Source organism: Neofelis nebulosa, chromosome 8 (genome assembly GCF_028018385.1).
Source record: "Neofelis nebulosa isolate mNeoNeb1 chromosome 8, mNeoNeb1.pri, whole genome shotgun sequence".
Taxonomy (NCBI): Eukaryota; Metazoa; Chordata; class Mammalia; order Carnivora; family Felidae; genus Neofelis; species Neofelis nebulosa.
In genome coordinates this window covers 36,703,516-36,719,339 of record NC_080789.1, presented here as the reverse complement: position 1 = coordinate 36,719,339, position 15,824 = coordinate 36,703,516, and the positions used below count along the sequence as shown (strand labels likewise).

The following is a 15,824-nucleotide window of genomic DNA, read 5'->3' as shown; positions in this document are numbered from 1 at the left end:
TATTAATGGGGTGCCTGGGTGGCTTAGTTGGTTAAGTGTCCAACTTTGGCTCAGGTCATGATCTCACGGTTCGTGGGTTCAAGCCCCGCATCGAGCTCTGTGCTGACAGCTCAGAGCCTGGAGCCTGCTTCGGATTCTGTGTCTCCCTCTCTCTCTGTTCCTCCCTTGCTCTCACTCTGTCTCTCACTCTCTCAAAAATACATAAAGATTAAAAAAAAAATTAAAAAACAAAACAAAACCCTGGAGCTTATTCTTTTCCAGTACAGGATCATATAAGCTAACAAAATGTTGAGATTTTGTTTGTTTTGTCTTGGATTTTGATCAATAATTTTATAACCTCAAGGGTAGGACTGGGTAGTTTATGTTCAGAAAATCTGATTATTAGCTTTGACTTTTGATTAATAAAATGGGAAAATACATTGTGAAAAGACAAAGTTAGGCATAGCAACTTTTGGAAAGCTAGGCTTGGGTTGAGAACAGTGGATACACTTAAAGCGGTCTGTGGAGAAAATGTTGGAAACTGCCGATTTGGATAATCTCTAATACCTCTTTTAACTCTGATTCTTTCACCCAAATATCCTTGATATTTATGGCATACTGAAATAAGTCTCGTTTTCCATGGATTCTGATGAAAGAAAAGAAAAAAATGAAAACAGATGGAAAACCTGAAAAGTAACTCTTGGTTGATTGACAGTAAATGTGGAGAATGCTTTAGAAAGGAAATGAAATGTTGTCTCCAGCAGATGGAAGTGTGTAAATTTTTCCTCCACATGAGAGCTAGAATCACTGTGAGTGGTAGTGTTTCAGAGACAGAAGAATAGAAAGAAAAAATTGTATGATTATCATCACAGGTAGAAGTAAAACAAAGGGTTCACATTTTTATTAAAGGCTCGTGCCCAAAAAGGAAAAGCCTTTCCTGCAAGATGTGGGTCCTACCCTTTCTTCCTCTTTATTTTTCATGCTTTGTCCTCAGAGAGCAGCCTTTATCTTCTTCCATTTTTTCTCTTTCCTTCCAGTCCTTTTGGATCCTGTCACTCCTTCCTCTCTGCCATTTCCACTCTCCCCTCTCTTCCCTCCCCAATTCAGGTGATGCTGAACATGGGCTCAAGAGAAGGCATCTCATTGAGCCTCACAGAGTTGATGGCACTTTGAGAGCTTCTTTTTTGCATATTATCTCATATAGCTCTGCATAGCAGAGGCACCTCTAAATTCTGCTAGGTGGCCCAGGTAATCTGCTAAATAGAGTGATACTCAAGCTACAATTTGGGAAAGGGGAATGGCAGTCGTGGAGATGCTGTGGATTGACTTGCTTGCCGGAAGCCCGAAGACTGGCTCACACATTCAGAAAACTACAGGTTGTTCAGAGTGACCAGTCTCAAGGATGTATTCTGGAGACCTGCCAGAGATGGAACTTACAGAAGCAAGGAGAAAGGAGTTTGTGATGGGCCCTGGGTGACAAGCTAAGGAGCTAAGCTGAAAGCTAGCGGGGAGCCCTTGAAGGAGAGAAATGATCAGGCTTGGATTTTAAGAGCGAACCCTCTGATGGAAATCGGATGGATAGACCAGAAGATCCAGTTGAAGGCAGAACAGGTAGGAAGCTTTCGCACCAAATAAGGGGAAACATTGAGAGTTGTAACTAAAGCTGAGGGGATTAGGAGAAGGAAGCAAATTTGAGGGAGTAAAGAAGATTCTAGAACATGAAGGTTGGAGAGACAATGGGTGAGAAAGTTTAGGAATTTGTTGAACTTTCTGAGGATTGTGGATACTTTTAGTATTTCCTGTGTGAAGGGACATAGGAGGAAAGCAGTATTGAAGGGAAGGCTATAGAGTTTGGTTTGGGACATGTTGAATTTGAGGGTCCACTGGCATAGCAACTGTGGAGGAGTTTCCAGAAAACAGGGGTAGGATCTTACCTACTTTACAATTAGTGTATTGTGCACTCAATGTGTGCCAGCCAGGGTTCTAAGCACTTCACATAGATGATCTCATTTATTCCTTAGAATAGCTCTGTGAGGTGTAGGTATGATTATTGTGAGAAAAATGAGTCATAGCAAAGTTCAGTGACTTCACTAACGTTACATATTTAGAAAGTGGTGGAGTATCCTGTAATTCCGTTTATATGAAATGCCCAGAAAAGGCAGATTGGTAGAGAAAGGAGAAAGGAGAATAGTGGTTTCCTGAGAGTGGGAATGGGGGTGGATGTAAATACACGTTAGCGATCTTATTAGGGTCATGAAAATACTCTAACCCTGATTATGGTGATAGTTGTACCACTCAGTAAATTTACTAAGAATCATTGAATTGTGCACTTGAAACGGGTGAATTTTATGATATGAAACTCTATAAAGTTGTAAAAAATAGTGTTTGGGGTTGGGATCATTATAAATGTTTTATTTTAGCTGTTGTTTTCACTTGGGCTATAATAGAAAAATGCTTTTAAAGATACCAAGGCATGTTCAAGTGCTTCCTGGCACCCTGAAAATTGTGCCTGTAACTTAAAAAAAAAAAAAGTATTTGTTTTTTTATGCCAATCTTTCAGTTTTTGCTTGATTACTACTGTCTGTGAAGCATTTTTCTGTTCCTGCTTGCACCTTGCTGGTTCGAAGCTCCTTTGGGATACAGGGCAAGATGACTAAGCTGTCTTCTGCCTGCTGCCTGCTCTCGTTTGTTCCTTCTCTTCCTTCTGCATTCAGAAACTGTGTTAGGGATGAGGAATTAAGCAACAACAACAAAAAGAAGATAATTAAAACATTCTTCTGTCACTGGCATTCTAAAATTAGATATTATAAATAACTCAGTGGGGCTCTGAGTCTTCCCTCATAGACACAAGGGAGGTTCTGTATAGGATTGTTCCTCTGCGTATTGCCTTGGTTTTACGTTTTGGTTCATGGGATCTGAATATAGGTCGGGTACAACCTTGTTTAGAAAGTTCCCATTTTGTTATAGGCCATGAGAAGGATTCCTTGTATCCATATTTGCTATGATACCTTTAGAAGCAGATAATGGCAACAGAACCCAAGTCCTTCCTCCTCTCTTCACCTCTTAGTTCTGTCACATTATCATCATTTACTTTTATTTTTTTCATTATGAAGTAGTATCTCAAATCATCCAATGTTATATAAAATGTAAAAGAAGAGAGATAATGGTGTTTTGCTTCTTCTGCTCTGTTTTACAAACCTTGGTGTCTAAATCATTTTTTTTTCTTTTGGTCAAGTAAATCCAATTTTGAATGCAACAAAGACTTTTCTGGTAAATCTTTGGCAAATCTGGTACATGTTTGGCCAAAATGTCAACTTGATGTTTGAGTTTTCATACTGTGTTCTGAGGAGCAAGCCTTTATTTCTAATCCTCTGTTCTTATTTGTGTCATCAAAGAATGGCACTGATTGCTGGTGGCAGATTAGAAATGATAATGATGCTATTATCAGAATTAGTGGACACTTGTCAAGTATTAGTGGCACATTCATATTTGGATGCATTGGAATATTTGTAAATTGTTTCTGTGAGTGTCAGTTAAATGTGGGGGCAGATGTGTGGTAGGTACCTGGATTTATCACCAAATCTAAGTAGAATGTCTTTAAGGCTGTGCACTATGGTACCATATGCTGAATGGTTTATCAAATAGAAAACGATAAGGTTGACACATAAAACTAAAACTTTGTGATTGAAATGCCCATATGCCTTTTCTGCTTCTCACATACAAGCATTGCTTTTTACACGATTTGTTGAGGCAGGGTGGCAGAGGGAAGGAGATATATGTAGAGAGGAGATAGTATTTACCTGGCCCTCCAGAACAGAAATAAATATCTTCACATTTAAAGTCTCACAAATCTGAAGAGGAAGACGAGCGGGAGATTTAGACGGCTGGGCTGTTTGTGTTCATGAGGGAGAAGTGTATCACTTCCAGCCTGGAAGTTGAGGTCCTTCAAACTGTTAGTGATGGAATTCTTCACCACATTGTGAACCTGCCTGCAAGACAAATTTATTATCTGTTTGCTGTTTTTACTTGCAAGAGTAACAAAGGATCATTTTTATATTGTGTGCTTTAAGAGTCTTATTATTTAGGCACCTAAATTGAACAAATAAAAATCAGCTCTTTAAAAAATTGGAAACAACTCGAAAATGCAAAGTAAGAAATGAGCTACACAAAATACTTTGAAATCTTCAGGGGACCTCTATTAATTATTCAGAGGGCATTCATTCAGTAAATTGTTTAGTACTGTCAATGTGTCAGGCATTTCACTAGGTTTGAAGCTGTAAATCAGGTTTTTATTTATCCCGAATTGTGTTGCAGAAAAATACAAAGCAAAGGAAAACAGAATAAAACAGAAAACAGGTAGTTAGTAGCCAACAACCTAAAAATTAGGACACTTTATTCCTAGATTCATATTTGCAGGTTTCTTAATTTAAAACAAATTAAAAAGAATTTGACAACAGCAGGCTCATATTCCTGCATGGAACCAATTAGCAGGAGCAAAAGAGTGACTGCCCCCTCATTACCAGTTTTATAGATGAGACAACTTAAGAAACACAGTTAGGCAGTGTCCCCAAGGACGCAGACTGTATATTGTGGAGTTAGATTTCAAACTTCATCTCATCCAATTAAAAAACAAAAAAGTTCTTTCTGCTCTCTCATATTGTGGAGGTTGCAAAGCAAGATATAAACTAATATTTCCTACATTTGGCGATGCTTTAAATCTGTGAAACCTGAATTATACTGGTACACTCTAACAACCAACCTGTAAATCTAGGCAGGAGTTTAATTTCCTTTCAGAAAGGGAGCTGTTAGAGGCTCAGAGCATATCTGAAATCTACTAAGTGACAGTGTCCAGATTAGAACACTGGTCCCTGGCCTCAGGTGTTAGAGATTTTGGAATGCTGTGAAGATCACAGTTTGGCTAATAATCTGAATATTAAGCTCAAATTCAGAAAACGTGTTCTTCTTAGGTGTAGGATGAACCATATAACAGTGCTGTTTTGGTCAAGAGTGGTCAGAGATCAGCAATTTCATGCGGTTTAGTGAGTATTTCTGAAGAGGTACACCCAGTCACCAGTATGGTTGCTACATTGTACTTAATGTTTATAGAGATTTAACCTTTCATAGGAAAATGGAAATTGGGAGTTTTGGAGTTTATTAAGCAATTTATTAATATCCAAATTGAAGTTGTGGATTCCAATGAGCAGATTAAGCTTATAGATCTAGGATTTAGACTTGGCAAACACTATACTTTTTGTCCATTGTGGAGAGTTTAATTCTGTTGATTACAAATATGAAACAGCACCTTTCCATTGTAGCATATATATTCAGGATATTGAGTGCTAGTATATAGCAATTACTACACTTCTATGGCTTTTGTTGATTATATTATAAGTAAGTCTGAATTACAAAATATAATAACAAGGTAAATAAGCAAAGACTTAAAATGAACAAAATACTGAAAAAATGTCAGCAGCCATCTCTTTACTTTGCGGATTGTAGACTTTCAGGGAATCTCTGTTTAAAGAATGAGTGAAAACCTCATGCAATACAGGTGCCACGACATTGGGTGAGTGCTTTTTCCTACTGTATACCCAAATTACTCATGTGGTAATTGCCGTTGGACATGTGCCTGGTAGAGAAAATGTGATTCTGTCTCTTTATCACGATGTCGTAATGTAGGGGAAAGAGCATAGCTTAGACTTCAGGTAAGCTTGGGTACGTGTTCTGGTTCCATTGGTTTTCTGTATGACCACAAGCAAGTTATGACTTGACTCTTGTTTAACTGCACAATGGAAATGGACAATATCTGAATGCCAGGGGAGTTTGAGATTCAGTGTGCAAAGTTCATGGTAAATAGTACAGGCTAGCTAAATGGTAGTTTTTATTGCTATATTCGTTGTTTGTTGAAATGATGTTTTTAGTAACATTTTAAAGTGATTCCAATTTTAAAATACAGTGGTTGATTTACTTGATGTCTAAAATTTCATCTTTTCTGCCCTTCTTGCTCCCCACTTTTTTTTCTTTTTTTTTTGGTAATAGTTTTACTGAGATATACAATTCATCCCTATCATACAATTCACCCATTTAAGCTTGTACAGTGTACAGCTTTTTTCCATGTTTATATATTTTTAATAAAGATTATATATATTTAAGTTGTACAACATGATTTGATATACAGTTGACCTTTGAACAACCCAGGAGTTGGAGGGTCAATTCCCTGCACAATCAAAAATCCAAGTATAACTTTTGACTCCCCCAAAACTTAGCTACTGATAGCCTGATATTGATCAGAAGAAACCTTACTGATAAACAGTCTATTAGCACATATATTTTATGTTATATGTATCACACACTGTATTCTTATAATAAAGTAAGCTAAAGAAAAAGTGTTATTTGGAATCATTAGAGAAAACCCATTTACAATACTGTACTGTTTTTAAAAAATCTGCATATAAGTGGATCTGCACAGTTCAAACCCATGTTGCTCAAGGGCCAGCTGTACATATAAAGTGAAATGATTACTGTAGTCAAGCTAATTAACATATCCTCTCCTTACAGAGTTAACACTTTTTTGTGAGCGCACTCGAAATATACTTTTAGCATGTTTCCAGTGTTCAGTACAGTATTATTAAGCACAGTCATCATGCCTGTATATTTAATCTCGACTTATTTGTCCTGCATAACTGCAGCTCTGTGCCCTTTGACCAACATCTCCCCATTTCCTTCCCTATCCCCCCGGTCGCTGCCATTTCACTTTCTCTTTCTGTCATCTGATTTTCTTCTTATTTTAGGTCCCACAAATAAGTGAGATCATACAGTATTTGTCTTTATCTGTCTGGCTTATTCCACTTAGAATAATATCCTCAGGGTCCATCCGTGTCTTCACAAAAAGCAGGATTTCCTGCTTTCTCATGGCGGAATAATACTCCACTGTGTATCTTCTTTATCCATTTGTCTGTCAAAGGCACTTAGTTATTCTGAATCATACTGCAATAAACATGGGCATGCAGAGATCTCTTTGAGATCCTGATTTGACTTCCTTTGAGTATCTATACACAGTAGTAGGTTTTTAATGTATTCACAGATCTGTACAACTGTCATCACAATGCTTAGAACATTTTAATAACTTCAAAAAGGAACTCCATATTCTTTTGCTATCATTCCCTATATACTCATTCCCTTCTGTGTGATGCAACCAGTGATCTTTCTTTTTATGCATATGTTTGCCAGTTCGGGACATATCCACATGCATGTAAATGGAATTATATGTAATGTTTTATGACTGGCTTCTTTCACTTAGCAAAATGTTTTCAAAGTTCATCATATGTCATAGCATGCATTGGGACTTCATTCCTTCTTATTGCCAAATATTCCCTTGTATGAATATGCCACATTTTATTTAGGCATTCATCAGTCGATGGATATTTGGGTTTCTATCTTTTGGCTATTGTGAATAGCGCTGCTATGAACACTCTTATACAAGTTTCTGTTTGAGTCCCTACTTTTAGTTTTTTGGGTATATTCCTAAAAGTGGACTCGCTGGTTTTGTGGTAACACTATGTTTAAACAGTTGAGGGACTGCCAGACTGTTTTACAAAGTGGCTGCACCCATTTACATTCCCAGTAGCAATCTAGGAGTTTCCCATTTTCTCCACACCTCAACACTTGTTACTATCCTTTTCATTGTCCTCCTAGTGTGACAACAAATGGTGTGTGTGATATGGTATCTCATTGTGGTTTTGATTTACATTTTCTTGACGGCTAGTACTGTCGAACATCTTTTGTATGTCTCCTTGTTATTTTATTGTGACTCTTGAATAAACCAAAAAGCTCTAACTTCTGTCCGATTTGTCTTGTCCAACTCCCAGTGGCCAGGGTTGGGGGGGGCGGCGGGTGTTGAATGATGAATGTGCATCTAGAAAGCTCAGCAAAAGAAGATTTAATAAATGTTTCTTACTTCTGCTATATTTTAGCTATCAGATCAGGAAAGGAAAACAAGAGTAGAACTAATTGCTCATCAAGAGAGGAGTAACAAATATAAGTGGTTCCGATATGCATTTAAATTAGATTACATTTAATGAGAGGTTTTCTAAATGGAGTTAATTTGAAAGGACACATAAGTCATTGGGTTTAATCTGTGTACCTTTCAGTAAATAGCTACAATCCCTCCTCCCTCCTTAATTTCTGGTAAATAAAACTTACTCTTCAGAAGAGCATTTTACTTTCTTGCTCCCCATGATCTCTGAACAGCAGCTGCTGGGTGGGTTCACTAGTGTAATCCATCTGGTTAGAGGACAAAGTCACACTTTCCAGTTCCTTATGGACCAGAAAACATGGGCATTTTGACAAAGGAGCAGGGAAAGTAAAAAGGTTTTGTATTTGCTTTTTCTTGTAATAACTTCAATTATGTTTTCATTTTGTTTTTTCTTTGCTGAAATAAATTCTACTTTGGTCACTTTCAATATTAAACTCAACAACAACAACAACAACAACAACAACAAGTAGTCATCTTTAGTTAGCTTCCTGCTGGATAGGGACTAGATCTGCAATTATGCAATGAACCTATTGTCTATAAAAAAGACCCTCTGCATCCAACATTTGACTGTAAGATAATTTCTAAAAATAGTGGAGTAAGAGGATAACTGACCGATTTAGCACATGCTTTGAAAAAAATTCCAAGTTAATTTTGGTGAGAGAAGACAGAAATAGAGATTAAAATATTCAAGCTATTTAAACATTTATAGAAAAGTTAATGCCTTGCCCGGACAAAATTTCTAAGATTTCTGTAATGATATGTGTGGCCATTTGTATAAAGATGTACTATTTTTTTCAGAGTGCTTTTCCATTCAGTATCGTGTTGGCTTCTCACAAGAACTATGTGGTATAAATAGGGCAACAGTAATATCCTCACTTTAGAGCTGAAGAAATTGAGATCTTAAGATGGTAATGACCTATCCAAATCTGTCTTCTGGTTATTGATAGAGTGAGGATTTGAATCTGGGTCTACTGACATCATCAGCACTTTTTCTCCTGCACTCTGTGGCTGTTTCACTTTTGCTGGATTGCTTCTGGAAGAACTCTAAGGTTTTTTTCTTTGTATATTTTGCAAAATGTTCACCAGCTCTCCCACTCCTGCCATTATAAAGACTCTCCTAATGAATTATGCATCAGCGTTTGACTTAAAAAAGAAAAATCAAAGGACTTGGATTTAAGTAGTATTCTCACATGGAAACATACTACTTCTTACATGCTTTTCTTTCCCCCTAAAATTGTTTGTGAAAGAATGATTTAAATATTAATGTGAAGCCTCATATGATGTTGCCACCTCAAGAATATGTGATTTACTAAGCTGCGGAAAGTAGTTTTAAAGAAAAATTAGCTTCAGTGGCATTAAAAAAGTCTTGTTCTTTCCCCCCCAGTTTCATCGACTGTCAATAAAATCCATCTTAAGAAGCAAAGTGGATTTTGACAAGCAGTCCTCACTTTCTGCTGCAGGTTGTAATTGTCTGAATTTAACATGCTCCATCCGATTGATCAATAAGACTGTAGAGTTTTCATGGCAGGTGTCTATTCATCGTGTCTTTGTGGTACCTGTTGTAGACTCTGACGTATGGTAGGCACTCATCAAATATGTTTTGAATGAATGAATTAGGATTTGGTGGTTCATTATCTGATGTGAAGGAAGAACATAGTCAAAGAATTAAAGAGAAATTTATAACTAATAATTATTAGACCTCAGGCCTTATAATTTGGTGCAGGAGAGGGTTTGAGGCTGAGACTAACTGGTGCAGGTAAGTTGCTCAGAGGCAGGGGTTCTCCTTGGCAGAGGAAGGCTGGAGGAGTGGAAGTTTCCTTTGGTTTCTATTTAGAAATTCCCACTGCATCCTGAAACCAATATTGCACTCTATGTTAACTAAGTAGAATTTAAATAAAAACTTGGAACAAAAATTCCCACTGTAGTTTGCTGCTTTTGGTGAGCTGTGGTTGTGCAAGGTGTTCTGAGAGATGGGATCCATATGGCCTTTTCGGCATTACCAAACCAACGTACGGGTTAGAGTATATTACAGAGCATCCTAGGATATCTCAAAACACATCTAGTCTGCTCTGTGCATTGAAAGGCAGAGTGTAGGCTTTCTCTAAGTAACCACTTGAGTGTTGTCACTTACATCTTAGAGGCCCTGGATAAGTCACTTAATTTTTCTGAGTTCCAGCTTCCTTATCAGTCAAATGATACAAAGACCTTTGGATTTGTTATAAGAGTTTACTATTATTATAATTTGTTATGAGAGTGAGTGATAATATAAAAAAAAATATTGTCCAGTTTCCTCCTGACATAACTCAGGTTTGAGTGTAGGGCATTGAGACTGTGCAAGGTAGACTGGAAATTCAGAAATAATCCTTTATTAATTTTGGAGTCTTAGAAAGTACCCTGGTGTCCTTTAAGAACCTATCATTACCTTAGGAGGACCGAAGGGAGATTGGCTGTTTAGTCAGAGCCTCTCACCTGTCAGGCTTAAATAGGAGTCACATAACAATATGCTACTTGTTAGACTTGAAGGACATAAAAATGTTGTATGGAAACTTGGAAGGAGACTGCTAATCAGTTGTCAAGGGTATATTCCGTCATAAATCTTTTAGCGATAGATTGGTATGACTCTAAGAACATATGGCCATTATTGTGTGATGTTATTATCTCATATTGTGTTTCTCATAGATAGTAGCATCTAGTTGTACTTCCCTGGGAAAAATATTCAGTAACTTCATGACCTTTGACAATATTCATGTTCAGACAATAAACACCTCTGGGCTACTAGTGTCCAGGAGATGATACATGCAAACCATAGAGCATCAGGAAGTTAGGGAAGATAAAGGCAGTTGTGAGATGATCACCTCACATTTTTGAGACCTCTTACTATTAATTATCCAGAATCTCAGAGTGTTCCTTTCCAGTAGGAGGAGAGCAGGAAGGGGAGTTACAAACTAGATGTAGAGCAAGAGGCTCTCCTTGTTCAAAAAAAGTGTCAATAAAGAGTTGGTTGTTATTGTTGTTGTTTTTTAAGTCATCAGTAGAGAATATTTTTGGAAGGCATCCAGATTTGGAAGTGGGGTTAGGGGAGAATATTTTTTCAAAAGATCTTGCTAATCTGTATAATCAAAATAAGTTTTCTTTTCACCACTTTTCCACTTTTTAATTTTCTGTCATCTTTGTAATACCTGGAGGTGTCTCCATTAAGTGTGAATTTATTTGTACTGGATATTAACTTTCTTTTGAACAAGTAGCATTAGAAAATGGAAATTATGATTTATGGATTTTGGGACAAGTAGTTCACAAGATTCTTATTTAGATAACATGTCAAGAAAAATTGTTCTGGATGTCTCTGCTGTTGTTGACTGGAAGTGGTTCCCAGTTGTTAAAAGTGCACACAGATTGAGATGAAAAGCATAGGGGAGACCCTAGATGACTGAAGATGTGCAGGAAGCATGCCTACCACATGGTAATGGGATGGTTGTGACACTTGTGGTTCTTTTACCTAGCAAAAACAAACAAACGAACAAACGAACAATATTCCTTGTTTCCTAAGTGCCAGGTATAGACCTAGGCTCTTTATATACAATGCTCCTCATTTCCCAGTGACCCTGATAGGAAAGTTCTGTTGTTACCTGTATTTTACAGATAGAGAAAGTAAAGCTCCCGGATACTATGCAATTTGCCCAGGTCACATAGTTAAAAAGTGACAAAGGCAGAGTTTGGGCTCAGTCAGTTATCCCATACTGCTGAAACGCTGTGTACCCTTGGGAAGCCTCTTTCCTTTCCTGATGTGCAATTGAGTGACCTGTTAAATAACGAAAGTCTGTTTTCTTTGTGTCTCTTCTAATTCTGATCTTTTGTGTTGGCTTTCCTCACAACACTTTGTGACATTTATTTTATTTTTCATTATAGAAGATAGAAAATAAAATAGAGGAATTAAATTGTAATTCTAGCACCTCAAGCATATAATCAGTCTTAACCCTTTGTTCTATTTTCTTCTAATCCTTTTCAATGTATGTATTGATTTGTTTCTTCTGCTGAGACTAAACTACACTATTTATTCGAAGCCTTTGCATCCAACTCTTTGGGTCTTCAGATTTTCTATGTTATTCTCTTATATTGGTGTGACAGAGTCTCCTCCAGAGATGCCTGGCATCTTATTCCCAAGACAGGGGATCCACAACTTAAAAAAAATGCATTTTTTATTTTTTAAATTTTTTTAATGTTTATTTATTTTTGAGAGACAGAGATGGAGCATGAGTGGGGGAGGGATAGAGAGAAAGGGAGACACAGAATTTGAAGCAAGCTTCATGCTCTGAGCTGTCAGCACAGAGCCTGACGTGGGGTTCAAACCCACAAACCACGAGATCATGACCAGAGTTGAAGTTGGACACTTAACTGACTGAGCCACCCAGGCGCCTGTTAGAAAAAAAAAACATGTATTTTTGGGGCACCTGGGTGGCTCAGTTCATTAAGTGTCTGACTCGTGGTTTCGGCTCAGGTCGTGATCTCACAGTTAGTGGGTTCAAGCCCCACATCGGGCTCTGTGTTGACAGTGCAGAGCCTTCTTGGGATTCTTTCTCTCTCCCTCTCTCTCTCTGCCCCTCCACCCCACGTCTCTCTCACTCTCAGAATAAACAAATCTTTAAAAAAATACATGTGTTTTTAATTCAGGCTTCACCCAGAAACCTGAGAAGGAGGGCAAGAAATCACTCCCTAATGCAACTCCACGGTGTCAGGATAGCCAACAAATCAAACCAAACAAACAAACAAACAAACAAAACCCAAAAAGCACCAAAGTAGAAAGGAGAGAAAGAAAGGAAGAAAATGAAATGGCAGAATACTGAGCAGCTGAACAACTTGTAGCTGTTAAGCACTTTGATGTCTGTGTTGTGGTGTCTCCTTTTAACACTCTTGAGATAGAGCTCTGAGAGCCGTGATTAAGGATCTGCTCTGGTCTTCGTCACCTCATTGCCTGTTCCTCCACCGGTCCCCGATGGTCTCTAGCATTTGCAACAACACATTGGAGTAGCTGGCAATGGCGGGCCCTCCTGTGCTCCCGTGGCCCCCGGCATCACTTACCTCACTGGAGTGCCTGGTTCTCTGCTGGCCTTCTGGTTGCGCAAGCATTGCTAAAGAGATGAAGTCCTATTCGGTTTTGTCTTTTGTGTACCCCCAGAGCTTATTATACAGTAGGAACTTTATTACTTAAAACTGGCTTGAGATTATTTAACTTTCTTAATTTTTAGGAAAAGTTTGTTTTGATTAAAATAATCCTTCTAATTTGAAAAGTCAAAAGTACTACGAGGCTTTTAATAAAAAACAGACCCTCCTTCATTCACTCCCTGTTTTAGAGCTGCGTTTCCCCAAAACGGCCACTTTCATCTCTTCGAGCTTTACTTCTGCTGTACGTATCTGCACACTGGAATAATAAGAGGGTGGCCCTAAGGCCACTCGTCACTTAGGTGCCCTTCAAAAAGAATTGGTGATGGGTATGCAGCCGGCAACGCTCTGTCCGCTTTGAGCAGCGCTGATTTTAGGGGAGACAGATTTTCAGGTCTCCGGGAGATGCTTGCTACTATTGACCGTTCTCTTTAACCCATGTGCACAGAAATGAACACCCTTAGCCCATTGTTTTGTACAGTTGTGTAGCACATGAATATTCTTCAGTGAAGGTGCTAGTTGAAGAGTGAGGTGGTTAAGTCATCTCAGAATCAGAGGCAGAGGAATGAGAAGATAAATTTAATAGAGCCATCCTAAAAAGAAAACTGCCTATACATCAGTCCCCTTTGCATTACTGCAGGCAGCTTCTCTTTTAAAAGTCTAACGGGCACACTTTGCAAAGTGAGATCTACTTGGAAATTGTGGCTCACATTTTCTAGGGAGGTTAAACGAAGAAGTGAGGCATAGAGATAACTATTTTGTCTTTTCAACTATATAAGTTATTCTGATTAATGTGTTGGCACATGGAAAACTGTTGCATTCAGAGTAGCTAGCGGCTTTTTCTAGTAGCTTGTGGAGAAGCAGACATCTTCAATAAGGTAATTATTTTAAGTGCATCTGTAGCTATGTAATGTGCACATGTGTTTGTAATTACAGTTGGCGAATTTAGAATCAAGTGCCAGATTTATCGGTGTTTATATATTCAGCAAATGAAAAAATCTATTTAATATTGGCTGCTACCTTTACAAATGTGCATTGTTTCAGAGTTTGCAAAGCACGCTCCTTGATAGTTGTCACCACTTAAATTTGCTGTGTAATATGTAGCACAGAAGATTGCGTTGGGTAACCTAACAAGCTTATCGCTGAACTGAGCAAATGTTACTTCGTAGGTTGCCAACATGGGGCTCCAGAGTGTCTAGCCGTGTGGTGGTAAGACTTGGCATGTAGGAGTTCAGGGTTTTTTCTCATCTTTTAAAGAAAGAAAATTATACGTTAGTGAGTACAGTAATATTTTCAGTAAGTAGAAATAACATGCTGTCAGGACATAATTTATGAGAAGTATTTAGTAGGCCATATACAAATTTTAGAACAGTGGGAATTTTTGGCTAGAAATTTATAGCAGTTGGCTCTTAACTAAACTCCAGGCATCAGAGGCCTGCATTTAAATACTTCATATGTACATTAATTTGTTTACTTATCAATTTGTTGAATTAGGCTTTCGTATAAATAACAGGCCCTTTTTTTGGGCAAAGTCAAGAATAACATGTAGGATTTAGTGCAAGTAATGTCTTACATAAACAGTTTAGTTATGTGTGTGCGCACTGCAGTGAGATTGCTGTGTAATCAGGAACTGGTAAACCAAGGAAGTGTGTAGCTGGCGAGGTCCTATTTTGTAAGGAGTGGTTTATGTAATAAATGACTAAATGGCTCTGCTTTAGTTCTTGGATCACGCTAATATATGCAGAAACAACATAGAGCCAATTCTTGATTAATAGGAAGTTTACCTAATTTGTAAGTCATGAGGGCTGCCCCTTTTTCTCCTTGTTCCTTGCCTCCTCTGCTTCCCCTCCTCATTTTCATAACTGCTTGGAAAAGGTTTGGGTGGGAGAATGATGAGGATTTATCTGGTCGTGATTTCGGCTGATGTTGTTGGAACCTAGGAATGGTTCAAGTGTCTTGCTGGTGTTAAACTTCAGAATTAGTCCTATAGGTATTAAAAAAAAAAAAAAATTGTTCAGCCTTCTTTACCAAAAGCAATTTCAAATTGACTCTGGCTGTATCATACTGGTTCTGGAAATTTAAAATTCTGTATCAGGCTTTACTATCAATTTTTATACAGATTCTTGTCAGAGTAAATGTCTCAATGGGGCTTCTCCCCCCCCCCCCCCACCCCAGGCTACTGTTTTCTGGAAGAACAGCTATCCTCCCTGCACTTTGGTTCTCATGATCTTTTAAGGCTCAATGAACAATTGAACACAGTAGTTACACACAGACAGATGAGGACTAATTCAGATTTCCAGCTGTGTGGAAGCATGGGTTAGCTGTATTTCTGTAGGTCACACAATTAACTAATTTTATAGTTCTAATTTGGAATATTCCAGGACCTACGCAAAACACTGTTCGCTGGAGCTTAGAAACTGATAAAACGTAGTTTCCTCTTGGGTGCCATCTGAACAGGGTTAATTGCCCTAACAGGACCCTTTTGGAAGGAGTTCCAAAGCATGGATACTAATATCAGCATCACTGTGAGATGTCAGTGGGCTGTATTCACATAATTAAAGCAATTAAAGGCATCGATTAATATATAAGAAAACTTTTAAGAATTTTTAAATTTTCATCATTTTTAGAAAGAATCTCTTTATTTTCTTCAAAA

At 37.9% G+C, this 15,824-nt stretch overlaps 1 protein-coding gene and 1 long non-coding RNA gene across 2 annotated transcripts in view; one reads left to right on the top strand and one right to left on the bottom strand.

Moving 5' to 3' along the window:
• Positions 1-15,824, top strand: part of TMTC2 (transmembrane O-mannosyltransferase targeting cadherins 2) — a 402,871-nt gene that overhangs the window by 22,420 nt on the left and 364,627 nt on the right. The gene's annotated exons all lie outside the window — the stretch shown is intronic.
• LOC131519148 (uncharacterized) lies at positions 2,371-5,745 on the bottom strand. The gene is made up of 3 exons (XR_009265494.1): positions 5,436-5,745; positions 3,780-3,968; positions 2,371-2,696 (listed from the first exon to the last, which is right to left on the bottom strand). It is a non-coding gene; the product is annotated as an uncharacterized LOC131519148 (long non-coding RNA).